The sequence below is a fragment of the Martes martes genome (genome assembly GCF_963455335.1).
Source record: "Martes martes genome assembly, chromosome: 11".
Taxonomy (NCBI): Eukaryota; Metazoa; Chordata; class Mammalia; order Carnivora; family Mustelidae; genus Martes; species Martes martes.
The window spans coordinates 100871011-100898577 of record NC_137899.1 but is presented as its reverse complement, the minus strand read 5'-3'; the positions used below and the strand labels follow the sequence as shown (position 1 = coordinate 100898577).

The following is a 27567-nucleotide window of genomic DNA, read 5'->3' as shown; positions in this document are numbered from 1 at the left end:
AATTTCCAGGATCATGCTCCTGAAATTGTGTTAATAAGCATTACTGGGAAAATAAAAGGTGGTCAATAGGTTAGAACACTCTAGAAAGAGTAAGTGAGGGAAGTAAGTGAGGGAAGGACTCCGTCCCAGTGAGCTCCATGTGACACACGGAGTCAGGGATGAATGTGTGTAAGTGGTGGGCAGGAATATAAGGGCGGGTTTAGTCCTGGCTTTGCCACCAACCAGCTCTGTGGCCCGGGTCCAGCAGGTTATTTATTGCTGTAGCCTTTAAATCATTCCCATGTTACAGAAATCCTCCCTTGAACGTACATCCTCCTCTGGCTAACAACCAGTCATTTCTGTACATTCTTTTTTTTTTTTTTTTTTTTAAGATTTTGCTTATTTATTGGAGAGAGTGTGCAAGAGAGAGCATGAGTGGAGGGGAGGGGTAGAGGGAGAAGGAGAAGCAGATTCCCTGCGGAGCAGGGGGCCCCATGTAGGGCTCGGTCCCAGGACGTGGGGATCATGACCTGAGACGAAGGCAGCCGCTTAACCGACTGAGCCACCCAGGCGCCCCCTGATTTGCAGTTTTAAACGATCATTCTGGCTGAATGGATTGGTATGAGAGGAAACTGTTAAACCTAAATTTCATCCTTAAACGTAAATTTCATCCTTTTTCTTAACATTTGGAATATCACCGGGTGTGTGTGTAGGGGCCTGGTCACTAGATATATTTCAGGGAATCCGTAAATCTTCTGAATCTTCGGGCAAAAGCGTCTATGCATTTTTCGGGGCGGGGGAAGGTTAGTAGTATAAATCAGATTTCATGACTTCACCCTCAAAAGTTTAAGGAAAAATAAGAAAAATTAATTCCTTCGGAAACGATGCACCGAGATGCTCGGTGTGCTCAGGCCCTGTGCTAAATGCGGCCTCCACTTCCCCAGTGGGCTTCGTCACCCTCATGATCCGGACCCGCTCCCTCCTCGGCCGCATCGCCCGGTCCCTGCGTCCTCTGCCTGTGGTCTGGCCAGGCTGGGTGACTTGCTCGTGGCCCTTCCCGTTCCTTCCCGGCCGGCTCTCCCGCCCTTCCGTTCTCCCCGCTCCCAGCAGCGGTCAGGCCACCTCCTTCCCCCAGCTCCTCCTCAAGCGCCCTCACGGCTCTTTGCTCTAACTTTAGTCCGACACGTGCAACCCTGTTTGCTTTTAATTTAGTAAACATTTCTTGGAACCTCACGGTATGCCAGGCCCGTGCTGATAACAAAAGCAAACACGACGAGGACTCTTCCCTAGAGAAGTTCGCGGCTGGTCGGGAGAGAACCGCAGCCTTAGAACACACTCGGTGTGAGACCCAGAGTTGGGAGGAGGAGGAGGTGGCGGGAGGAGAGAACGATCGTGTGGGGAAGTCTGGGCTGCTTCGCGGAGAAGGTGACAGTGAGTATGTATTTGCAAGATACGCAGGGCAGGCAAGGTCCTCGCAGCATGGGGAAGCGTGTGCTGTTCTGGAAATGACGTCAGAGCTTTGCAACCTCGGCTGTGCTTTGTAAAAAAAAAAAAATACCTAAGGCAAACTCTCAGAAAATTGGATTTAATCGGTCAGGGGAAAGGCCAGCCTGTCGGCATATTTGGCCGTTTTCTCAGATTCCTGCCATGGGCAGCGGGGGCGGGGCACTTCTGCTGTAGGTCGTGGGGTATGACTCGGTGTGAAACGTGAGCTGATGTGTGGCCATGACCTGCCGTGGATCAGAAGGCAGGATGGGGGCTCTGGAGGGTCTTGAATTGCTTCTATTTTTCTTTTTTTAAAGATTTTGTTTATTTATTTGACAGACAGAGATCACAAGTAGGCAGAGCGGCAGGCAGAGAGAGAGGGGGAAGCAGGCTCCCCACTGAGCAGGGAGCCCCACTTGGGGCTCGATCCCAGGACCCTGAGATCATGACCTGAGCCGAAGGCAGAGGCTTAACCCACTGAGCCACCCAGGCGCCCCGATTTGCTTCTTTTTAAACATTTTAGGAGAACAATATACTCTGAAATCATTTCAGATTTGCAGGAAAGGTGCAAGATTAGTACCAAGAGCCGTAACCCCCATACCCAGTGTTATAAAATGCATTTAGAATAATACAACCCAAAGAATTGAATGATTTGCAACTTAACAGATGGTCTTCATTTTGACTGCTTTGTCTTCTTTTTATTGGCTTAGCTAGTTAGAACCTTGCTTGGACAAGATTGGTCGCTTGCTTCAGGAGCATTAGTGGATAAAGTCCCCCAGCGACCTCTGTCTCATTTCACCTCTGCTCTGCTAACTCCCCAGTCTGCTATCGAGCTGCTGCTTTTAGGAATCACATTATTTGCTTAATTATTTATTTGTAAAATTATCTAAGTACATAATTTATGCCTTTTTCAGACACTAGGCGGTTTCTACTCATTCTGTTGATTAGCAAGTTGCTTCTTTTTTGATCTTCACTTAACGCTAAACATCCCAGATTTTCTCACTTGCTCAGCTGATGCGACGAGCCATGTAGAATTCCGGACTGTAAGGGCTCTTGAGGACAAGTGCTCCTTTTCATTCACTGTGATAGTCCCAGGGTCTAGTCGAGAGAGGCACTCACAGAAAGTTTGTTGATTCAGTGAGTGCACTTTACACCATAAGGAAATGAGCTTCTCCTGAGTTCCTGCGATGTGTCAGTCATAATATGCAATTTTCATATATTATCTTATTTAATAAATTATTCAACAGCAACACTTTTGACATAGATGTTATCATTCCCATTTTACAGATAAGGTAACTGAGGCTTAGGGGAATAATTTGCCCAAGGTCGTCCTACTAATGAGGAAGGGATAAACACAGATTTTCTGGACTTCAGAGCCCATGCTCTCTCCTCTCTCCCAGCCACGCTTAAGCAAGTTCCAGCTGTTTTCATAATATTCCACAAACCCATCTGTTTGCCAGTTTCTTCTCTGGGAACTTTAAAAGGAAATTAGCTATCAAGTAACCACTGATTGTTCACTACTCACAAGCATAAAGACACAACTGACTCCTTAAGTGACAAAATTCCATTTTTTCTACCAGTTAAGAGGTCAATTGAAGAGAACAACCAGAACACCCCAAAATGTCCAATTACTTATGATGAACTTTCATTATATTAAAGTGATTTTTATTTTGAGTAACAACAACAACAGCAAAAATACTGGTTTGGCAGTGACCACCAGCCTGGCTTTTTTTTTTTTTTTTTTTTTTTTGCACTGGTTATCACTTGCTGCTGTGAGAACTAGACTTAAACATTCATTTTTTTTGTGAAATAAATTCAAAATATAGTAATTCCAAAGGCTTAACCTATATTTGGTAGTTTACACATGAGTAGAACGAAGGCCAAGAGTTCCTTGAGGGCAAACACTGTGTTTTATTGATTTTGTGTCTCCAGAGTCCAGCACATTTCCTGCAGCTTACTAGGTATTTTAAAGCACACTCACTGAATTAATGAATGAACTGATGGTATTATGGGCCAGTGTGGCCATCTTCATATTTTTTTCAGAGTGAGGAGCCCCAACCACCTCCCCTGAGAGAAAACGGAAAACAGGCTAGTAATATATTTCTATTACCATCTATACCTTTTTGAGGATAATTTCTTCAAAGAAGATAAAACATGGGGTAAAAAGCAAAGACTCATCTCAAAGAAACCAAGAAATAATTAGCTATCACTATACTTTGGAAAAAATAAGCCCAGAATTATGAATTACCCAGAGTTCCTGAAAATGAGATTGTCATTAAAAAAAAAAAGTTATGATACTTTGTCTGCCTTTTGGTGGAAGAAGGAGAAAAGGAGAAAGAAGTAAAAATGAGGAGAGGAGGAAGGAAAGAGAAGTAAAAGTATGAATTTGGGACACTCCTTCCCTGAACTACTACACATGGCCTTGAATGACTGGACACGGCTCCTGCATCACCACGAGGACCCTCTCGAAATCTTCATGTCTATGCTTGTAATCTGTCAGGGGAAATTAGCCTTGTGGGGCATTTCCTGGGTCTGCTTTTCCTTCTACTACAGTGAAAACATTTTCAAGGGAGGAAACAGGTTCAGTTACAAAATCGACAACTAAAATTTTGCTTTAATAGTTTTCCCCTCTATTAGAAAACTTCCCTTCTCTGTAGATTCTTGGAGCATGCCCCCTCTTTTTGCACATCTATGGAAAAAGAAGAGATTTATTCACTGTTGCATGCAACAAATCTATTCTTATAGGAAATAAATAAAAAAATATTTGCATGAGGCTTTCTATATAGTTCTGCAGCTCTCTCTCTCTCTTTATATATACATAAAATCAACCCCAAAGTGGTTTTCCAAATAAGGAGTGTATGTATATACATGTGTGCATGTGTGTGTTTTCTGCAAACCTGCCTATAAATAAATGTGCATGCATTTTCCCCCAGAAAACATGTATGTACACACACACACACACACACACACACACATACACAGGCACACACTTTCTAGAGCACCAAAGAATGGTTCTCCAGAAAGCATATGCTGCCCAGTGACACTCTGAGACCCAGTCTGCCTGAGTGCTTGCTCATGACCTGTTTTTGACACACGAGGAGCTGCAACGGTGACCACAGGTAGCAGGACAGAGGCCAAGACAGGGAAGGACTCACAGCAGGTGAATTTCTGTGACTTCCCAAGGTCAAGGATTTTCTATAAGACTCTGTGTAACATCCAGCACCTTGGCCAATTGTTCAAAGAAAGAGTTTGAGGACACAGGTCTCTGGTATTTAAGTCTTTGGTCTTAGGTCTGGTGTAGATGACTGTGGCTCAGAAAGTGAGAATGTCCCTGTCCCGACTTACTCATGTGCTTTTTCTGCTTGTCACATTCTCCAGAAGCAGAGCTCAAGAGCCACATACATTACTGCTTTAAACTGTTACGTTTCCCTCTCTATTGTTATCTCTTTTGTTCCATAGTTTGGGGAAGGCATAAAATTCTCATTTTTCAATAGTTCCAAGTATAATGTAATGCCTACAGATATAACCCTGTTCTGATGGTGCCTCTGGGTTTAGAAATCATGATGACCATAGATGGTGTTTTCAAATGCATGCTGCCTGCCCATTCCTGATTTCATTCTAATTGGAAATGGCCTGCTGGAGGAGAGAAGGAAGACTTAACTGCATGCGAAACCAGCTCAGCTTAACCGGGTGCCTCCTGAAAATTAGAGAAACCAATCATGTGAGTCTTTCCATGTCAATGAAAAGAGAAAATCTTTGAAGACAAACTGTTTTAATGAATTCAGCCATAAGGTTAAAAAAAAAAAAAAGAGTGTAGCACTTGGCAGTTGGGAGAAATGGTGTACAAATTAAACTTTCGAGGCAGATGAGCATTAATAGATGATGGTTTTGGGATCACAAGGCAGAAAGACATAAACAGTGAGATAAAGCAAACCCTCATAAGCATGACAGTTTAAGTGAGTATTAGGTGTTTCAAGACCTTGGGCCGTCTCTTTCTTGCTGTCTTGGCGAAGAACGGTGCTCCTTTCTCTTTAGTCGTGATATTTAGCGAAAGCTCATGGCAAGCACAGTCTGATCATCAAAAAATACACTTTCCAAATGATATTCACTTTGTACTTGTTTTTATTCTGATGTTTGGCTGTCATTCGGACATTGGGAGAACAGAGGGATAGGGTGAAGGGATCTCCGGAGTGGTTAGGAAGATGATGGGTTTCTGTACCTCAGTTGATGCGGGAATTGGGGTATCACTGCTTACACAGAATCACATCTCCTGGGTCCAGGGCGCCTCCCCACTTTCTCTAAAGCTCAGTGCCAACTATAACAGGGTTTAACACCTACAGAGAGTTAGGATCTATGTTATTTATCTTTACAATGTCTTGAGGGACACGTTATTGAGATTTTATAGAGAAGGGAATGGAAACTCAGAGAAGGTAAGTAGCTTGCCTGTGGTCTCACATCTAGCAAATTCTTACTACTACCTACTATGTTGTGCTGTTTTTCAATGTTTTCTACTCAGACTTTACCTGGAAGAAAGATCTAACAAAGCAATTTAGCATTTTCCTTAAAAAAAATTACTGGGGTACCTGGGTGGCTCAGATGGTTAAGCATCTGCCTTTGGCTTGGTTCATAATCTCAGGGTCCTGAGACAGAGCCTTGCATCAGGCTCCCTGCTCAGTGGGGAGTCTGCTTCTACCTCTGCCTCTCCCCCTGCTTGTGCGCTCTCTCTCTGTCTCTGTCAAATTAATAAAATATTTTTTTTTAAAAAAGCTATTCTGGAGTGTGGTACCATGGTAGGTGTACCATGAAGGTTTGGGAGACAAAGGGCTATGGTTCAAAGACCAGTCTTTGAAATGCTCTAAGTCAGCACAGTCCAACAGAAATATAGTGTGAGCCACACTTGTAGTTTTAAATTCTCTTGTAGCCATGTTAAAAAAGTTAAAAAAAAATACTGAGCTAATTTTTGTAACATACTGTATTTAACTTAGTATATCCAAAACATTATTCTTTCAATCCATTCTGTACCAAGCCATCCAATTAGAATTTCTGGAAATTACTTCTGGACATGCCCAAGTGAAGGAGGACTGGAGAGAGCTCGCCTGACACATGCCTTCTACATAGCTCTTTCTGGAATCCAGGGAGATGACCCCGGGGAGATCCTGGCATTTAGGATCCTAGCTGTTTCTTTCCATCAGACATTTGAGTAATACCTTGGAAATTTGTTCCCTGTTTTGAGTTTTGGGTTTATTCTAAGTGATGCAATGGAAAGAGGGGATAATTTAGCCAGAATGATTTTATAATGTATGTCATATCACATCACCTCCCTCTGAGCAAAAGCCAAGTCCTTGTTATGACCGACCACGCCCTACATAATCTGGGCATCTTCTCCCCATTCCCAAACCCCTCATCTCCCTTTCCCTGTTTCCTTCTATTCTTCCCATCGCTGCTCGCTCCACTCCATCCTCAACGGCCTCTTTGTGTCCTCAGAGCACCACAGCACACCAAGTTCTAGATGAGGCTCAGACAACAATATTTTTAAGAAGTTATGGCTTCCAGGGGGAGCAGCTCTTCTCCAGGGCGTGTGTGGATTGCACGCCCATGAGCCTGTGCTCCTAAATATGTCTTCTCTCCACGGAGCTTCTCCTAAGCAGTGAGCAGCGGTAAACCGAAGCCCACGTTTTCTGACTAGTACCTTGAACACAAATACTCTGTGAAGCTTTAGAATCTTCTAAGACAAGGACAGAGTCAGAACACTCTCAGGAACATTCTGTTGCCTCACAAGGACATTATCTGAAGAGATGAACACTGCACGTTCCTACAGAGGTGGGCCCAGGAAGGATCCAGAAGTAAGAACAAAATGTCCTCAACCAGCTGTGATGGTGTGACGTCACTTGCGGAGGACATCTGTCGGTCCTCACAGCGCAAGAGTAGGGATGCAGCTAATTCTACGTGGGAGAGTTGGAAGGGCCTGTGGCAGACATCTCTACCTCAGCCATTAGGAAGGATCCTGAAGTGCCTAGAGAAGGAGTCACTTTAAAGCACGTAAGGCAATGGATAATCTACGTTAGATACCTGATGATTTAAAACCTTTATGAGATATTCTCAAAAAAAATTTTTTTTTTAACTTGGGTAATTTTGCATTGCCAAACCCATCACCTCAAAGGCAAATTGCAATACACTGTGCTCCCCCCACCAAAAAAAAAAAAAACCAACAAAAAAAACCAAAACAAAAACCCAACAGAGGGTGTCATCTGTTACCTCCAGGGGTGGTGGCTCTGAGTGGCCGACCACAGCCTTGGCTGCTACAGTCTGGGGTCAGCCCCTCTCCAACCTGACTACCATCAAGCTGATCAGCCACCCCAACATTGCTCCCCCCATATGGAAGTCAGGAGTCTCCCCTGACAGTTTCTGTCAGGTCTAGACCTGGGCAGGAAAACGATCCGTAGGCACCAGTGGCTCCAGCTGAAAATAACTTCTAGCTTTTCCAGAGTTTCAAGGGAGTGTCAAGTGATGACCGCACATGTGGAACGTGAAGGACTAATCTCTACCGTGCAGGACGGAGGGGACCCTGACATGAGACGTGACCGACAAGTGTCCCGGTTTGCTGAAGCAGCTTCCTAGGCTCCTCCTCTTCCCATCAGATCTGGTTTCAAGGGGCCGTTGGCTCGGCCACCCGGCAGTAGTTGGCTGATGGACTGCGAGGAGCGGTCGGGGGACTCCAGCCCGTCAGGCCTGCTGAAATGCTTTTTCTGGTGTAATTTAATTTTTCTTTTTGTACTTTATGAGTTACCGCTGCGATCAGAAAAATACAGCTTTGCCCTGAATGCAACACGCTCTGTCATTGGCCGTAGCTTGGATCGTTTGAACTCTAGTGCTTTATTTTTGTATATTGGCTGTTGTTTTGCTATGAAAAATGTTAAAAAGAATGGATTGACATTTTGGCTTTGTTTCTGGGACTTAAAGGAATTGTTCTAGAGGAAATTTTTCTTGTTGGGTGATTCTTTTTTTTTTTTTTTTTTTTTTTGTATTGCTGCAGGCTTTTCAAAGGCTCTCTATTTTGTTTTTGTTTTAACATACAGTTTCAGGATTATATAATAAACCAAAGGTCTTGCATTGTGTTTTTTTCCCCCCACAAGTAATCAGTCATATGTGGATAAATAGTTTTAAACAATCAGGGAAGAAGTCTAGAAAACCTGGGTTCTAGATCAAGAAATTCTGATAAATGTCACAATAAAAACTAGATCCAAATTATTTAAAAAATATATTTCTGGTCAGGGATACACATTTCTAGTGCTAGTACAAGTCGATGCTATTTGAACTGAATTTATGGTAAGTTTTTCATGTAAAAGAATAATTTTTCCCTTTGTGCATATTTTATGATGAACATTAATTCAGTAGTACATGTACAAAAATTTAAAAGGAATATGCAAATGAAGTTATATAAATTAGGACTCATGCATAACATTTTTTTTTTTTCCTCTTAGGAACATAAGTCAAGGAGTTAGGGACATGCTGTTGAGAAAGAGTCCCAGCTCCAGGAGGGCCCCTCCCGTGTCCCTCTCCTGGGCCTGGATCCTGCTGCCAACTGTTCAGATTCCTGGAAGAACATGCATGTGTCCTGTAGTATTTTTCCTGTCCTCTCAGTTCTGTTGACCGGCTTCTGCTTCAAAGAGAAGCTCGTTACCTCATGGAGAGGATCACAGCTCAGTGGTCAAGGGGTTGGGGATGGGTGCATTACAGCGAAGTTGTGTCCAAATCTTCGCTCCGCCACTTGGAGGGAAAACCTCAACCACGCTACTTCCTTCCTTTGTGTATCACTTTTCCTATTTGTAAAATGGGTTTAGTGGAACCACCTCCCTCACCGGATTCCTGGGTACGTGAGTCCACAAGCCGACCTCAGGAAGGTCCCTAGCACGAGTGTGCTGCCATCTTCACTGGGTCTCCCTGGTCCTCACTGCAAGGAGCCAGTCACCATTCTGATCCAAAGTGGTTCCCTCTACTGTCTGCTGTCACGTGGTGACAAACCCTGGCCTGCTCTGTGCCCCCCTCCAGCCTTCCTGCCCCACCCCACTCCCTGCTGCTGTGAACTCTCCCACGGCTGGCCACATCCAGGATCAGAAATGAGAGACTATGGACTCTGAAAAACAACCTGAGGGTTTTGAAGGGGCGGGGGGGGGGGGTGGGAGGTTGCGGGAACCAGGTTGTGGGTATTAGGGAGGGCACGGATTGTATGGAGCACTGGGTGTGGTGCAAAAACAATGAATACTGTTACACTGAAAAGAAATAAAAAATTAAAAAAAAAAGAAATGTCTAATTATTGGTGGTTGATTTAATTCATCTGGGATTAAGGCATTAGACGTTTGCATTGTACTTTCAAAATACAGTTTCCCTTGCTGGGTTTTGACCGTCAAAAACAATTATAGGGAATTTCATTTATGATTGCTCCTTGGGATTAAGTAGTCTGTTGATCCTGAAATTGGTCAGCTCTGAGGAAAATTAATCTTATACGTACGTGCAAATGGGAGATTCTTCTAGAAGCTCTTTAAAAAGGCTGTTTGCACTTGTGCTTTCAATAGTGTTTGCAAAGCTGAGAGTGATCCGGTACAATGATCAAGACAAAAGTAATTAGATTTGACAGGTCAAATGTTGACGCCGGTACTTTTCGGTAGGTGTTTCTAAATTCCTGTTGCCATCTGTGGGTCGGTGGGATGTGCTTTGAATGCCCGAGCTTTGCCCTTTTCTTCTCCCAATGGTCTTTGCTGGGGTTTGACTACTCGGTAGTGATTTCTCAGAAAGGAGTTGCTCGGGATGCCAAGAAAATGGAGAAATGAAAATGGTCTTCAGGTGCTTGGAACAATTTTCTGAGCCTCAATTACAGGATATATTAAATTCGGACTTGAATTATTTAATGAGTATCACAGCTTTGGAGTTATTTCATCACTATGGACTTTAGATTTAAAAAATAGCACCGCAGCAAAAGGAAGAAAAAGTCTTTGTGATATTTCATTGCCTAAAGACACCAACTGAAACCAGATCAATTACATGTGAGTGGGACGCGCATCAGGTTTGGAAAGCTAGTTACTGTCTGGGTTGTGAATTTGACGTTGCAGGGCAGGAAACTCTGAGAGGCCAACCAAGACTCCTCCGGAAATAACTTCACCATTTTCATTGTGCTCGTAAGCTGGCTTCTTGTTTATTATTTATTTTTCCTATTTTTTTTTCCCTCAGGGTGGGGAGCTCACATTAAAGATAAACATTTCTGTTTAAATAAAGAGAAATAAATACACATTTCCAGAACTAAGAAATGCAACTGAAGAGCTGGTTCTAGAAAATGCTCACTCATCAAATATTTACAAAACATCCACTATAAGCCAACCACTGCTGGAGACAGCTCCTGCCTTTAAGGGATACAGAGTCAGACCGTGTGACGGTTATCTCAGGGGATGCAAATATAAGAGAGAGCAAGGAAAGCCATGTCTACTTCAGGGGCCCAGAAGAAAGAGTACTTAACCTCATGATGGTAGGAGGAGTCGTCAGAGGCTCCCACCGGTCAGCTGGGGGCTTACTGAGTCCCGGCCATGTGCTTGGTGAGCGTATATGGTGAGGCCTCTGCTCTCCAGCCCTCTATGAGATAAAGGGCAGCAAGATGGAAATACTGGAGACAAGATAATACAAGACGAGATGAGCCGAGATAAGATAATTTGTTACGAGGTGTTAAGTACTTTTATACACAGCACTGATCACTCAAGCCTGGAGTCATCTTGGAAGGCACCGTGAAAGAGGCTGTGTTGGAACAAAGCCTCTAGAGGGGACATTACTCTTGGGCAGGCAGAGGGAAATGGGAAGGCAGCTCCACGTGGGCCGAGTGGGAATGAGAACCAGAGTCAGGAATGGACAAGTGGACTTGGAGAAATGAGCGAGGGTGGAATATGTTGTGATGAATAATGGGAAATGAGGTCGGGCCAGCTCAACTATAGCCTAAGATGCTTGGCTCACGGCTGGAAGGCACATGAGGACTCTGGGATCATGATCTGAGTCGAAGGCAGAAGCTTAACCCACTGAGCCACCCAGGCGCCCCTAACTCCCTGTTTCTTAAGTAATAAGCTTGTATTGTTATTCTTGATCATAACACTTGTGTCTCTATCCCGGTGCAATCTTTGGTGTCTTCATTTGCCTTGCTTCCTACATACCTATCCCCAGAGAATCCCCTTTTTCTCAGCTGGAGGTTAACTCGGCAAACACAGGTAAACTGTTCTAACTTTTCTGGGACACATCACCCCGGACTCCCCATCTTCCTTCCTCAACTTGAGCTGGCTGTTGTTCTCTGGGCTGATTGCATAGCTGTGGCCCTGGAATTATCTTTTGGATCCTCCTGGAAACTTTGAGAATTTCCTATTTTATGCCTTAAAATCTGGTATTTTATAATGCTATGAATTCACATGGTTTCCCCCCTTCTCCATGTTCGGCCCTTTCAATCTGTAAACTTATTATGCCCTTCGGTTCAGGGAAGGAGTGACATTACCATGACTCATATTTCTGATCATTTTCTTCATTTCTTTTTCTGTGTTCTCTTTTCCTAGATCTTTTATTATTCATATTTGAATTTACTGGTTTCATCCTCTTTCTTAGCTCTTCTGTCTTGTTTCCCATCTCTTTGTCTTTTTGCTCTATTTTTTTTTTTCCCTGCATGATTTACTGGTTTTTTTTTTTTTAACCTTCTAAGTCTTTCTTTTTAAAAATTTTTGCTATCGATTTTAATTTGAAAAATTGGTGATTTCTAAACTCTGGATTGCACAGGAAGAGGGCTTTTATATGTACTTTTATATGGATACAATATCTTCTTGTACCTCTCTGATCTGTTTCCAAAGAAGAGCTCTCATTTCCCTCCCCTAGAGTCTGGGCAGCCTTGGGACCGGCTTGTACCAATGAGATGTGGCAGAAAGGATGGCGCGTGACCTCCAAGGCTAGGTTACAAAGGGCAGTTCGATTCCTGTCCGGGGAACTGGACCAATCAGATCACAGCTGTGATCGGCGAGGAAAGCATTCGCCTGTCCCCAGGCCACCCCATCAGAAGAAACCACGCTAGCAAGTGTAGCATGACCCCATGCAAGAGCCTTGTGTCCACCTGAGGGGAGAGAGAGAGAGAAGCCTGGCCAGCTCCTTGCTCCTCCAGGTCCTGCTGCCACCTGACCTTAATTCCCTTCCAGCCTCAAAATCAGAACTGCCCCAGCACCTGCCCAACTTCCCGATCCCCGGAAACCGTATGAGATAATAAACTGTTTGCTGTTATCTAGAACCACAAAGTTTTGCGAGCAGTTTGTTATGCAGCATGGGAACTGGAACAGAGAATATGAATGACATTTGTTTGGTTTTTCAGAAAGTTTGTTCTCTCAGTATTATCTCCGTGTGCACTGGATCCTTTGTTTGGTCTTTGTCATGTTAGAGGCTTGAGCCAAATGGCCAGTGATGCCGTGAGAATGGCTGGTCTTCACAGTGGTGTCCGTGTGTCCTGTGTATCCACCAGCCTTCTCCTCTTCTTTGCCCCAGAGAGGATTCCTCCCGCCTTCTTGTCAAGGGAATTGCAGCCAGGGTTTTAGGAGTCTGGATGGAAACTTCTGCTCAGTTCCCATGAGATCATGATGGCTTCTTGGGCATTGACCACGTGGACCGTCCCAGCGTCCAGCCCCTCCGGAGAGCAAACCTCCAGTCTTCTGTCCTGCTTGGCACTGGGGCAGCTGCCCAGCTGCAGTGGTGGGGAGATGACTGGCTTCTTTATATAAACTTGAAGCCAATCCTCTGTTTTCAAGTCCCTCTTTCTGAGATACCCGGGACCCCCCATTTCCGAGCCTTTCAGGGGGTCAGATCTACAAACCTGCTTTTCCGGAAGCTTGTCCCTCGACCATCTTAGGCTCTAGGTTTCTTCTGTCTACTAAGTGTCTCCATTTGTTTCCGGCCTTTCTAAAAGCTGCTGTACTCTCTTGATCTCTTTGTTCTTTTTTATTTTTTTTTTTTTAAGTCTTTCCCCAGAGATTTTGGTGAAGCAAAAGCAAATAGGTACAATCGATCTGTCCTGTTTATGGAGAACTGGAACCTTTAATATCCTAAGAAATAAACAGCTCACTGTGCTCAAAGGGCATGAATTAAGAATTCAAATTATAATTCAAATAATAAAGAAAGTGAACATGTTTGCAAGATGAAACCTTCCTTCACTAGGAATTGGGAAATGGGAACTCCCTGAGAGTTGGCGCATATCTGTTTATTCTACTTTTGCTTTAAAACGTCACACAGGCTTATGGTTTAAAAAAAAAAAAATAAGGGGAACCTGGATGGCTCAGTCTGTTAAGCATCTGTCTTTGGCTGAGGTCATGGTGCCAGGGTCCTGAGACCGAGCCCTGCATGGGACTCCCTGCTCAACAGGGAGTCTGCTTCTCCCTCTGCCTCTCCCCCTGCTTATGCTCTGTCTCACTCAGATAAATAAATAAAATCTTCAGAAAAAAAAAAGGTGAACTTTTATAGATTAAAATGTCAAAATTGTCCTACATGTCCCCACTCCCATCACATCTTCTCTGGAGGTAGCCAGCGCTAAAGTTTGTGAAATCCTGGAAAAAGACCGGAAGGATTATATGTATATTTTGCTGTGTATACAATCTGATTCTGTTCATGTTGAAAACAACTCCATTTGTGTGTGTGTGTGGTATATATTATAATGCACAAACATGTCTGAGTTTTTAATATAAAACAATCAAACTCTACATGGTCTGCTTTTTTCTTTTTCTTCCCTCCCCCTTTTTTTTTCATGGTCTGCTTTTTTATGCTTAATGATATGAAGGGTATTTTCTTAAGTGAATCAAAAATCCATCTCACTCATCTCACTCTTAATGGTTATGTACCACAATTCTATAATAATTCTATAATAATTCCTTTATTTATGGACATTTAGTGTTTCTCTCTACATCTCATTATCATGCCAAAAATGTCATGAGCTATTCTTGTGAATGTATATTCCCGTAGTACTAGTATTTCTCTAGATTGGATTTCTTGAGTTTAATTACTGAATTAAATAGAATACACAGAGGTTGCTTTTTGATAGACAATATCCAAGTGACCTCTAAAAGGTCATTTTGATATTGTCTCTTATGAACTCTGTTAGTGTCAGCTGGAATCCCCATTCCCTCCACTCTGGGACATCAGCAGACGAAACTTTTGAACTTGGAAGGTGATCTCACCATGTGAAACGTGGTGCTGGGTGTGCAGTCCCCCAAGTCACGCCTACATGGACGTTTCCCCGAGGCACACCCATCTTGCCAGACCTTTCTACTGAATTCTTTGTTCTCCAGTAGTTAAAGAAGTGCAAATTAAAATGATTCCAAACCTCTTTTTTTTTTTTTTTTGGCCTATTATTTTCACAACAACGACAAAAGGGAAAAGAGCAAACAGTGCTGATCGTGTTCAAAGCACCAGGCTTTCTCGCAGGTTCCCTGGCACCGCGTTTGGGAAATCAGATTGGCTCCACAAACGAAAAGCCATAAACATTTCATACCCCCTAATTCTACCTCTCCACGTGTGGCAATCCATCCTAAGTAAATAATGTAAAATATCGGAATGCCATTTACAAAAACATTTACCGCAGTATTATTTACAATAGAAAATTGGAAACCGTTTCAAGAGCAGAAATAGAAATTGCCATTTCCCTATTGTGAGATACTTAGGTTAAATAAATTTTGGTAAACCTAGCAAATGGAATACTAAGTAGTCTTTTTAAATGATGGGTATGAAGACCAAGCGGTTACAAGGAAAAATGTTTATGCTGTATATGCTAATACTATGTTCCTAATGATACACAGTACATTATAATAATATAAATTGATTTTAGGAACTTGGAATTCATTTTCCTATAGCACAATATTCTAACATGGATCAATAACTAAAGATTATTTATTTGGTAATGTAACTAAATTATAGCACTAGCCTGAATTCGGAATCCTAGCAGCAAGGGAAACTGCTAGAAGGAGCGAAGATGCGTTTCCTCTCTTTGTTGGCACGAGGCTGGCCTCGGGCAAGATCGTGAAAGAAGGCGGGGGCATCTTTGCTTCCTCTTCCTAGCACATCCCTTCCAGACTCTTCTGAAGCTCCTCAAATCTGTCCTCCCAGAATTCTCCATGACCAGCTCCCTAGAGCGCATCCAACACCTTCCTCGCTCCTAAATTACACCTGGTTCCATGAGAACTCAACCTCAGAGACCCAGCCCGCATTCAGGGGCTCACCCTCCACCCGGACCCACTCCTGCTCATTCAAAGGGTGGTCTCATTAGTCGACCGTCAGGCCACAGGAAAGAAAGTGGACAAGTCAAGCAGTTCAGAGAAAATCCTTTTGGGTGAAGAGTGGCTAGTTTTCTCATTCATTCCTTAAATTATTCCTATTTTGTCCACAGTGTCTTCCTTCCAAATTCACAGGTGCTTTAAACGTTTACTTAAAAGTGATCATTGTAATGGTAGTGAGCAAATTTGGTAGCGAGTGTGTATGTGTGTGTGTGCTGGGGTGGAGAAAAGGTCAGTGATCTGAAGGAGACAGATTGGGCAGTGGGAAGGTATTTACTTATACCCTTTGTTTTTATAGCAGGGAATGCCTACTACTAGGGTGTGAATGTTTGTATCCACCCCCAAATTCATACGTTGGAATCCTGACACCCAAAGTGAATAATGTTAGAAGGTAGGGCCTTTGGGAGATGATTAGGCCATGATGGTAGAGCCCCTACCAATAGGATTCGGGACACGCAAGCCCTCCCCAACCCCTCCCGCCAAGTGAGGACGGTCTGTGGCCCACAAGAGCACACTCGCCCGACAATGCTGTCTCCCCTGTCCAGGGCTGCCAGCCTCCAGAACTATGAGAAAACACATTTCTGTTGTTTATAAGCCACCTGTCTGTGATATTTTGTTAGAGCTGCCTGAATGGACTAAGAAATGAACGCTGCATTCCGGAAGGCTTGCCAGTTGTGTCCCGGTTTGTGGATTGTTTTACTCTTGTCTAGAGGATAACTCTTTTACGTGTGTTATAATTTTTACATTACTCTTGGCCAGAGAAAGGGAAGCTCTTGCTGTGAACAGAGCATTGCTGTGTAGGGGAGGGAAGGCTCCTGGGCCGTACCGAGGCCAAACTCAGCACTGCGGCCGGGACTCCGCCCTGTAACGAGGGCAACGATGCGAGGGACAGCTGCAGCTGACAACATCTGTCTCCCTTCGCATCTCCTTATAAAAATGGATGCAGAGATTTACTTTGGTAATTCCCATGTTTCATCTGGAATTTGGAACGTCAGCGAGCAGAGGTGTGTTTCCTGCGGCGCTGTCTCCAGATGAGGATGGAGACACTGCCATCCTTCAGCGGCCACCAATCAGTCATTCAAAGCATGAATTTCAGTAATAAGAAAGCTCACAGGGCATGTCCTATATTTACTCTGTAAACCACCTTCTTTGTTATAAAGCAATCCAGGGTGGTCTCTCATGTCAGAAGAATTTCTTTGGTCAGACTCTCCATGTCCCTTGTTCCATTCCTCACTTTATATATTTGGAGACAAAGGTATTCTCCACTATTTTTTTTTTTAAAGATTTTTATTTGAGAGAGAGAGAGAGAGTGCAAGCAGGGGAAGGGGCAGAGGAAGAGGGAGAAGCAGACTCCCTGCTAAGCAGGGAGCCTGATGCAGGGCTCGATCCCAGGACCCTGGGATCATGACCTGATCATGTACCTCAAAAGTACAGAGAAATATATTGTTATCTGAGGCTTATAGTTAGAAATAGATCCAGTCCAACTCTGGCCCTGTTTTTCTGTGCTGTGTACACGTGTGTGCACAGGTGTGTGTGTGTGTTTCCTCGATCAGCCACACAGAGAAAGCCCCAGGAAATGAGGCAAAGAAAGGAGGAAAAATTATTCAGAACTTTTGGGCCTTAGGCCTTCGCTCAGCTATCGGGTTGGTATGATAGAAACAAAAGGATGAACTGGGCAGGATGTCTTCACTACTCTCCACGGAACTCACTACCTTGCCATTCACACAACGACTAAGGGAAGTGCGCCTTGTGGACACGATGCAAGAGCCAAGGGCAGTGTGGACGCTGGTGAGCAGACCTGCCTGCAGGGGAGTCCCAAATGGGAGACGTTTAAAAGCCCATTTGTTAGACTGGTTCTTTCTAGATTCATGGAAGAAGAGAAGTGTATAGAGGTTCAGCTGAATCATGGCGCTAACATGTGAGAAAAGATAAAGAGTTTATTTTGTAAACTTGGTATTATTTGGAGTTGGGATCATTTTAAGATTCTCTGGGGCGCTGGGAGAATGGCAACTACAAAGTGGCCCAGTCATCCTTCTCCCCTGAGCATATCATTAAGGCCTCAGTAAAGGAAAAAGTCGGGTATGGGATTTATCCGCTGTTAAACACCTCTTCTGTGTCAAACTTCGGGTTAGGTGCTTCTGTCTCCCTGGAGCTGGGAGTTCTGAAGGCGCAGGGATGTTCCTGTGTTTTTCTTCCTTTCCTTCTTTAAAGATTTTATGTATTTATTTGAGAGAGAGAGAATGAACAGTGGGGAGGGGCAGAGGGAGAGGGACAAGCAGACTCCCTGCTGAGCAGGGAGCCGATGGGGGACTCAGTCCCAGGACCCTGAGATCATGACCTGAGCGGAAGGCAGAAGCTTCACCGACTGAGCCACCCAGGCGCCCCTGTTCCTGAGTCATTAAAGGCACAGGGATCTGAACCCCGAGTCTGACATTCACTGTGTCTTCATAGAGATACTTTGTATATTTTGTAGAGACGATGGGGCAGGATGAGGGAAATCTTTCTAGTTGTCAGAAACGTCCAAGTGTGGAGGGAGCTGATCACACAGTCCTGAGTCCTCTGAAACCCAGTCTGGCTCCCATCCCGAGAGTGGGTTATAGAGAAGACTCTGTTGCCGCATAGGGAGTCAGGCCTCTCCACTGCCAGTCCCGGCCTGTCATTTACCAGCCACGTGACGGTAGATCATAAACTGAACCTCTGGAAGCCTTAGCTTTTTCATTTTTAAAAATAGGAGTGCTAACACCTACATCTTAAAATTGCTGTGATGATTAAAGAAGGTGAGATACGGGAACATACTAAGTTTAGTGCCTGGCGTAAAACGAGTTGTCCAATCAATGTCAGTTGAACAGAATGTAATATCCTCTCCAGCCATGAGATACTTTGATTTTGTGACAAGAAGAGCTTCACGAACTCTTAACAAATTGCGAGTAATTGAAGAAAGCATTGAAATAAGTAACCCAATGACATTTGAATGTTAGGGCAAAAGCTGAAAGTCTGAATAATGATAAATTCATTATGGCAATAGAAATAAAACTTTTTGAAATAGTCCTCGATATTTTTAAAGACGTTATGGAGAGCTGTAATAGCTACATGTGGCTTATGATTCAGTAGGACACTGTACAAAGTCACAGGAGATAACTTTTTCCCCTCACTTAGTGGGAAAAGGGAGACCACCGATGTGTTTGAAATGTATAACTTGGTCTACTGTTTTGAGTTGATTCACATGGCTTACCTTACATTTTTAACTGAATTAATAAGATTCCATTATAAGGAATTAGAAAAGCCAACAGGCTAACACAGACCCATTTAAAAGGGATTTAAACTAGATTACCTCAATGGGAAAGTTTTAGAAAGCATTTTACTTACAACCTCACTAATCTCCGATTCTGAAAACAAAGGAAGTGGCTGGCAATGAATTTGAGCAAATATTTAGGTTACGTTTGATTAAACAAGAGAAATACCTGGTTTATCATCCGAACGGGAGCTGTCATCCTTAATAAGGGGGCAGAGGAGCAGAGAGACTGTTAATCACTGGAGATAAGGGGAGAATTTTAGACGGGGTTTCTAGAATACAGCAGTCACTTTATTTTTTGAAATTCTGTAAGGATTCAAAGAACCAATATTCTCCAAAGACCTCAATAATAACCCCAAGAGGAGGCTTCAGAACCCATTCTTACTTAATCTCACGAGTGCTCGCTGCTTTAATGATGTTTCAGGCTAGATGATGCCGGGCAAGTCTATGAAACAGACAGGAATTGAACAGGTCCCGCCCCCAGGGCCGAACGGTGAAGGCAGGCCGTGGAAGGGCGGAACTCCGAGGTCTAAAGTCTGCTGGGCTGTGTCATCTCTGAGCTTCCAGATAATGCGTGTCAGGGCCCTGCAGAGCCAGAGGCGAGCGCTACTCCCCACAGGTGGAAGGTACAGCTTTCTGGTGTCAGTTCTGTGACACCACTAACGTGGACAGCAAGGTCCCGCACAGGGCTCCCTGGTGGCTTTTGAATGGCAACCCATCTCACCTGCCAGGCCTCTTGCTAAAGAGACCCTCAACTCCAGGACCTCTGACGTGTGACTGATCACCTCAATAGTAATTTGCATTTTCATATATCAATGCTTCTCAAAGTACTTTTACACACGTCGGTTCATTGGAGCCTCGCAATCCTGTGAATAATCCATTTTATAGAATTAATGCAATTTACAAGAAACTGAATCCCGGGAGAGTGGCAGGACTGTTCGATTTGTTTTTAGTAATGTTGAAACTGGATTTCCAGGTATTGTTGCTCTGCTGTAGTAAATAATTTCGCTTTCCGTCTTAAACCGGGAAAAAGTTAAAAAAAAAAAAAGTGGAGACTCTTTAAAAAAAATAAAAACAAAATTAGCTTAGAATAGTGCTGGTTGTGTGACTAGGGCGGAACGGAACAGAGGATTTGAAAGAATATTGTGGTGCCGTGAGGGTTGCCGAGAGAGAGTGATTCACAAAGGGCCCTGAATGGGGATCCCACTGTAAGCTACACTTGACCTTCTCCTTAGGGAGTAACACAGGATGTAAAACTGGTCCTGGGTGTAGAAAATGGTGAATCATTTGTACAAGTTGAAAGGAAGCAAATTTGCATTAGTCAAGTCTGAACTTCAGAATATTAAAATAAAATGTGGGAGTATTGAAGTAGGTTCTTAGGTACCCCACCTCCCTTCACAAAAGAGCAGGGATTAAAGTGTTATTTACACATCAACTTGCTGAAATGTCTTTGCAGTGGTCTCTTCCAAGGGGTATATTTAAGTAGAAACACAAATAGGGGGTTTACCATTAGACACGTATACAACTCTCAGGAAGTGGGGTGAGGGAAAAAGCTCAGAGAATGAGAACATAATTTTGGAAAACGGAAGAAATTTCCTATTCTCCTCTTTTAAAGACTTTTTTTTTTAAAAGACCACTTTTAGGGGGTGCCTGGGTGGCTCAGTGGGTTAAGCCTCTGCCTTCAGCTCCTGATCTCGGGGTCCTGGGATCGAGCCCCACATTGGGCTCTTTGCTCAGTGGGGAGCCTGCTTCTCCCTCTGTCTGTCTGCTGCTCTGTCTACTTGTGATCTCTCTATCAAATAAATAAAACCTTAAAAAAAAAAGATCACTTAAAGTTCACAGCAACACTGAGGAAAAGGTACAGAAATTCCCAAATTCCACCTGCATACCTACACACGTCTAGGCTTCCCCACTATCACCATCCCCCACCAGAGTGTAGACTTATTACAGTCAATGGACCCACGGTGACACATCCGTATCAGCCAAAGCCCACAGGTGACATTGGAGTTCACTCTTGGTGTTGTATATCCTATGGGTTTGGGCAAATGTACAATGACGTGTAGCCACCAGATGTGTCATAAAGCGTATTTTGCTGCTCTAAAAATCCGCTGTGCTTCACCTACTCATCATTCCTCTCCCTTCCCCCCAATCCCTGGCAACCACGGATCTTTTTACAGTCTCCATAGTTTTTCTCTTTTCTAAAATGTCATGTAGTTGGAATCATACAGTATGTAGCTTTTTCAGATTTTTTTTTCCACTTTGGAATATGCCTTTAGGTTTCTTCTGTGTCTTTTCATGGCTTGATAACTCATTTCTTTTTATGCTGAACAATATTTCATTGTCTCGATGCACCAGTTTATTTGTTCATTTATCTACTGGAGGGTTGTCTCGGTTGCTTCCAAGTTTTGGCAGTTATGAATAAAAGTGCTGGAAACACCCATGTGCGGGTTTTTGTGTGAACATTAAGTTTTCAGTTCCTTTGGGTAAATACCTAGGGGCATGATTGGTGGATCTTATGGTAAAAGTATGTTGAGTTTCTAAGAAACCACCAAATGGGCTTCCAAAGTGACTGCACCATTTTGCATCCCCACCAGCAGTGAATGAGGATTTCTGTTGCTCCACGCCCTCTCCAGCATTTGGTGTTGTCAGGATTCTGGATTTGGGCCAGTCTACTAACTGGGTAGAGGTATCTCATTGTTGTTCCAACGTGGACTTCTCTGATGACATGTGATGTGGAACACCTTTTCCCATATTTTACTTGCCATCTGTGTTATCTTCTTTGGAGAGGAGTTTGGCTCATTTTTCAAGTTCCCTATTCTTAGTAAATGGACCTCAAGCATGACAAAAATATAAGCCACTCAAAGGTATATTATTAAATTAATTAGTAACTAAATTAAAAACTAAAGAAGGCAAAACCTCACAAAATGTTATTGGCTTGTGGGCATAAACTGAAAGAGTCAAAATGATCTGAATCCTAAAATATTTTGTCCAATCAAATTTTGTTCTATTAAAAGCAAATAAATATTTATTATACATATCAGTCAGAATTAGGCGTCATCCACTACGATTAGCCATGCTGATGGGACTTGAAAAGTGGCTTTACCATTAGAACCTTCAGAATGGGTCGGTTCCATATGTAGGTTTCACTGAGCACTTTGTCTTGCTTTCCCTGTGTATTGTAGTGGGATCTCTCATCTCTACTTTATTCCAAGCCTGGTTTCATTCATCTCCATCAGTCCACAGCTTCCCACACAGCAGACTTTCAGTAAGTGTTCCCATATTGCACTAAACTCGTGCTCAGTGCATGGGAAGAAATTAAATTATTATTAAGGATCAAGCTATTTGACATTACTTCACTCTTGCAGCACATGGATAAGTTAAATTTTACTGCCAATAATTGAATGTAGTTGAGAATCTTGCCTTATAGAAGCTCAGAAGCCACCTCATTCTTAGGGAACTCATCACTTGCGGAGGGTCAGCTAGAGGATATTGTCAGGCTGAGTTAGACATTTCCCTACATCCCGTGCCCAGACCTCCCAAGAACATGGAGAGCAAGGATGGCTCAGAGAGCTCAGATGGCACTTAGTAATTCCCATTTCCTGAGGGTTTGGTCTTAACGGGAGGAAAAAAGGTAAAATATCCATTTACCTAAGTCAACCACGACTAAAGTCAAGTACAATTGCTGGAAGGGTGGATAGGTGAAGGCGGTCAAAGCCAGGTTCATGGATAAGATGGGTCACTTAAAAACATCTGACTGGTCAGTTCCCCCGGGCTTGACCATTTAAGGAAGCAAATTTCCTCCAGCTAAAGGATGCCCAGAATGAGCTCAGTTGTTAAGGCCAGAGCTGATGATGAGTGCACGAAAAGGTTGTAGAATGGCAAAACTATCCGTCAGGGGCAGGTCTTTATGCCTTGCAGGTGTGCAGTGCTCAGGGAAAATGTAGATATTGGTGAGTGGATCTGCTCGTAGGAGAGCTGAGAACATATGTGATTTAAAAGCAAAACCCTGTGACCAAATCATTAGACTGGTCCCGTTTAGATTCATGAAAGAAATGTACAGGGTTTCAGCTGAAATCATGGAGCTAATAAGTAGAAAGTGATAGTTCTGTAAACTTCACATTATTTAGAGTATTGCTAAAGAATGGGGAATAAAAGCCACACAGAAAAATCAGTTGTATCCAGAAAGGTTCCAAAGTTGGTGGGTTTTAGAAAATGGCACAATTTGAAAAAATGTTATTCATCCTAAACCTAAACCGAAGTCCAAAAACTGTGTTCTCATGTGTCTGTTGGCCACCTCGTGTGGTCTGTACGTCTTCTTTGGAGAAAAGTCTGTTCATGTCTTCTGCCCATTTTAATTTAATTTAATTTAATTTTTTAAAAGATTTTATTTATTTATTTGACAGACAGAGAGAGAGAGAGGGAACACAAGCAGGGGGAGTAGGAGTGGGAGAAGCAGGTTCCCCGCCGAGCAGGGAGCCCGATGCAGGACTCGATCCCAGGACCCTGAGATCATGACCTGAGCCGAAGGCAGACGCTTAACGCCTGAGCCACCCAGGTGCCCCTTCTGCCCATTTTTAAATTGGATTATTTGTTTTTTTGGCATTGAGTTGTATATGTTTATGTATTTCAGACACTAACCCTTCAGTGGACATGTCATTTGTAAGTATCTTCTCCCATTCTGTAGGTTGTTTACTTTTGCTGATGTCTCCTTTGCTGGGCAGAATCTTTGTATTTTTTTTAAAGATTTTATTTATTTATTTGTCAGAGAGATAGAGTAAGGCAGGTAGAGTGGCAGGCAGAAGCAGAGGGAGAAGCAGGCTCCCTGCGGAGCAAGGAGCCTGATGTGGGACTCGATCCCAGGACGCTGGGATCATGACCAGAGCCGAAGGCAGACGCTTAACCGACTGAGCCACCCAGGCATCCCAGAATCTTTGTATTTTGATAAAGTCTCAAGAGTGTATTTTTGCTTTTGTTTCCCTAGCCTCAGGTGACAGATCTACAAAAATGTTGTTACGGCCGATGTAGAGAAATGACCGCCTGTGCTCCCTTCTAGGCTTTTTATGGTTTCAAGTATCACCTTTAGGTCCTTAATCCATTTCAAATTAACTTTTGTGTGTTGTGTAAGATCATCAGGGAGATGCAAATCAAAACCTCGGTGAGCTATCATCACCTTGAACCTGTCAGAATGGCTAAAATCAACAACTCAAGAAACAAGTGCTGGCGAGGATGTGGAGAAAGAGGAACCCTCATGCACTGTTGGTGGGAATGCAAAAACTGGGGCAGCCACTGGGAAAGCAGCATGGAGGTTCCTCAAAAAACTGAAGAGGGAACTACCCTACGATCCAGTAATTGTGCTACTGGGTATTTACCCCAAAATATGAAAATACTAATTGGAAAGGATATGTACATCCCTGTGTTTATTGCAGCATTATTTATTATAGCTAAATGATGGAAGCAGCCCAAGTGCCCACTGATAGACAAGTGGACAACAAAGATGGGGGATACACATACATACCATGGACTATTATACATCCATAAGAAAGAACGAAATGTTGCCATTTGCATCAACATGGATGGAGCGAGAGAGTATTATGCTAAGCGAAGTAACTCTTGCAGAGAAAGACAAATACCATATGTCCTCACTCATATGTGGAATTTAAGAAACAAAACAAAGGGGGAAAAAAAGAGACAACCCAAAAAACAGACTCTTAACTATAGAGAACAACAGGTTGCCAGAGGGGAGGGGAGTGGAGGATGAGTAAACAGGGATGGGGATTAAGACTGCACGTACCTACATGAGCACCGAGTAATATACAGAATTGAATCACCATATCATACATCTGAAACTAATACAAAACTGTAGGTTAACTACACTGGAATTAAAAGAAAAAAGAAAGAAGACCCCCAAAACTGTGTTCTCGATAATGTTTCGTGTTTTACAAAGAGCTTCCTTTACCCACTGAATTTTTAAAGTCTTTCTTCCAGGGAAGTTAATTGACCGGGTTTTTCTTTATACCTGGGACCCCACAATGATCCCCAGGCCAAGGGGAATGTTATTTTGCCAGCATGAGTTTCTATATTGATGTATCAGCTATTTTTGCAGCTTTGGCCTTTCAGAATCAAGTCTAAAGAATTTTCTTTGATCCCTAAGTATTTTGAGCTTTTGCCCGTAAGTATTTTCTTACTTTTTCCTTCTTTTTCTCCCCCTAAAACATGTAAGCAGATTATCTTCATGTTACTATGATATTTTTACATTGCATCTTAAGGTTTGAAGTTTTAAGAAACACAAATAGAGAAAAGGGATAGTTTCCTTTTTTGAATAACACAGAAGAGGAAAAGGAAAAAGAGTTCTATTCTTGTTCCTTAGGGAATCCATCCAAACCTACAAAGCCTCCTGTTCAAGCTGGAAATGGGAATGAAGCCTGCAAAAGTCATCTCTCTGTGCTGTTTGGAAACTCTCCTGCAGGCTGCGAGTAAGACCCGATGGGTAGGCCTCAGAAAAAAATGGCTATCGTTGCCCATGGTTTACCCTAGCTCCACACAAGGATCAGATTCCAGGGTGCATGACTCTAAGAACTCTCTTCTTTTTCTTCCCCCATTTGTTTATAATATTTTTAATTAATTACCGCCACCCCCCCCCCGCCCCCATCTTCCAATCTGTTCTAAAAAGTCAATCCGTGGATTTACTCTTCTCCTGGAGGCACACCTGGAGTCTGGGAGACGCAGGATTTGTGCCCTCTTCACGGTGCTCTGGGCAAAGCCACCTCCTCCTGCCCTCCATGAAACCCTCCTGGATGAGGCATGATAGAAGCGCTCTCTCTGCGAGAGGTCTTCTGCCTTGGACTTGTGTCTGAGGTCTCCAGCAAAGCGGAGTCCTCAACTCTTTCGGAGCTCTCCTAGCTCTGGATGGACTTTGTACTAGGAAGGGATGCAGCCATCACCGGGGTGACCCACGTGGGCTCTTGCCAGGACCTGCACAACCAGGCCCGAGCCCTGGGATGCAGAGAGGCTCGCCTCTAACTCCGCCTTCCAGAATCTCTGAGTATTGCTCAGCACATCAGCATGTAGGCGTTGGGCACTACGATTTCACCTTCGGAGTATTATTTCCTGTGACCACAGTGAAGCAGAACTGACATTTGATGGCCCTGCCATTGTTCCCGAAATAGCAAAGCGGCAACTGAAATGACGCCAGTTTGACATCTGACATTTGAAGCTTATTGGGAAGGATTAAAGAACGACATGATTTAAAGTCAAAACAAAAACATCAACAAAAAATGTGATTCTCACGGTGGAATTAAGAAGTGGGTATTCTGGAAGCACCTGAGTGGCTCAGTTGGTTGAGAATCTGAGTTTAGATTTTGGCTCAGGTCATGGTCTCAGGGCAGTGAGGTCGAGCCCCACGTCAGGCTCCACGCTTAGTGGGGAGTCTGCTTGAGATTCTCTCCCTCTTCCTCTGCCCCTACTTCAACTCACATGCACTCTCTCTCTCTCTCAAAGAAATACTAAATCTTAAGAAAAAGAAGTGGGTATTAGTTCTGAAGATGAGGCCAAGTGGAGATAAACAATTTGCTCAAGGTTAAGGAACCTGTCAGTGAGGAAGCCGGATTCCAACCCACATTCAAGGCCATTGTCCATTATCTATGTAGGGATTGAGTTGGCCATGACCAGGTTCTTCTACCGCATGAATATACAGATCGTCAAATGTTAGTCGGTGTCAGGAACCTCCTAGGGGCAGGAGACTTCCCTGGACCACCATGAGGCTCTGTGTGCTCGAGTGACTTTGATGATGCTGGTGCTGTCTGTCCACCACTCAGTCGCTCTGCAGTCCTGGGACCTTGTTCCCTTTAATTTGGCTTTATCTGAGCAAGCAACAAACAAATAAATGTTTAAGGAGCAAACAGATCTCCCTAAATTCAGAAAACGGCTTCGGACTCTTTAAAGATACGTATTTTTTTCCAACTGCCATTCTGGCTTGGCTGATGAACACGAGCATGTTTATAGGGAAAAAAGGTGCAGGCAAGTGAATTAGGGGATATTTTTGTGCCTCCTGATGATAAGTTCTAGCTCAACTTGGTGCAGTGAAGGGATCATAATGAAGAAGTGTTTGCAGCAGCCTGGGTGACAGCTAATTCACATCTGCTCCTTTCCTGCACTGTAGATTTCCCTGATTTTGTAGCAATAAACCATAGGAATGTTTTGAAAATTTCAATGTAGTCAGACTCAACTACACAGTCAAGGCTTTCGGGCACATTGGGTATTCACTGAATGTTTGTTAGAGAAATGAATCAATCACTAAATATCGCTTACACCTAGATGTTCCCATCCCTCCAAAAAAAGAAAGGGAAAGTCTTTGTTCAGATCTTGCATTCTAAAAAAATGTTGTGATTAATTCTGCATCCAGTAAAATTGTTTTTTCCCTGATTGCAGTAACTAACAAGCTTTAAGAGCAGGGGTTCTGTTTTCAGCTTTATACAAGCTTGCATGAAGGACCGAGCC

At 43.4% G+C, this 27567-nt stretch overlaps 1 protein-coding gene and 1 long non-coding RNA gene across 3 annotated transcripts in view; one reads left to right on the top strand and one right to left on the bottom strand.

Moving 5' to 3' along the window:
- The window catches only part of CNTNAP2 (contactin associated protein 2), a gene marked incomplete at both ends in the record, with an annotated part of 1866690 nt that overhangs the window by 78114 nt on the left and 1761009 nt on the right, over positions 1-27567 (bottom strand).
- LOC308352651 lies at positions 1288-9737 on the top strand. 2 transcript variants are annotated; one of them, XR_013967670.1, is made up of 3 exons: positions 1288-1410; positions 5020-5185; positions 8946-9737. It is a non-coding gene; the product is annotated as an uncharacterized lncRNA (long non-coding RNA). The 2 variants fall into 2 exon arrangements; XR_013967671.1 differs by having other exon boundaries at positions 1322-1414.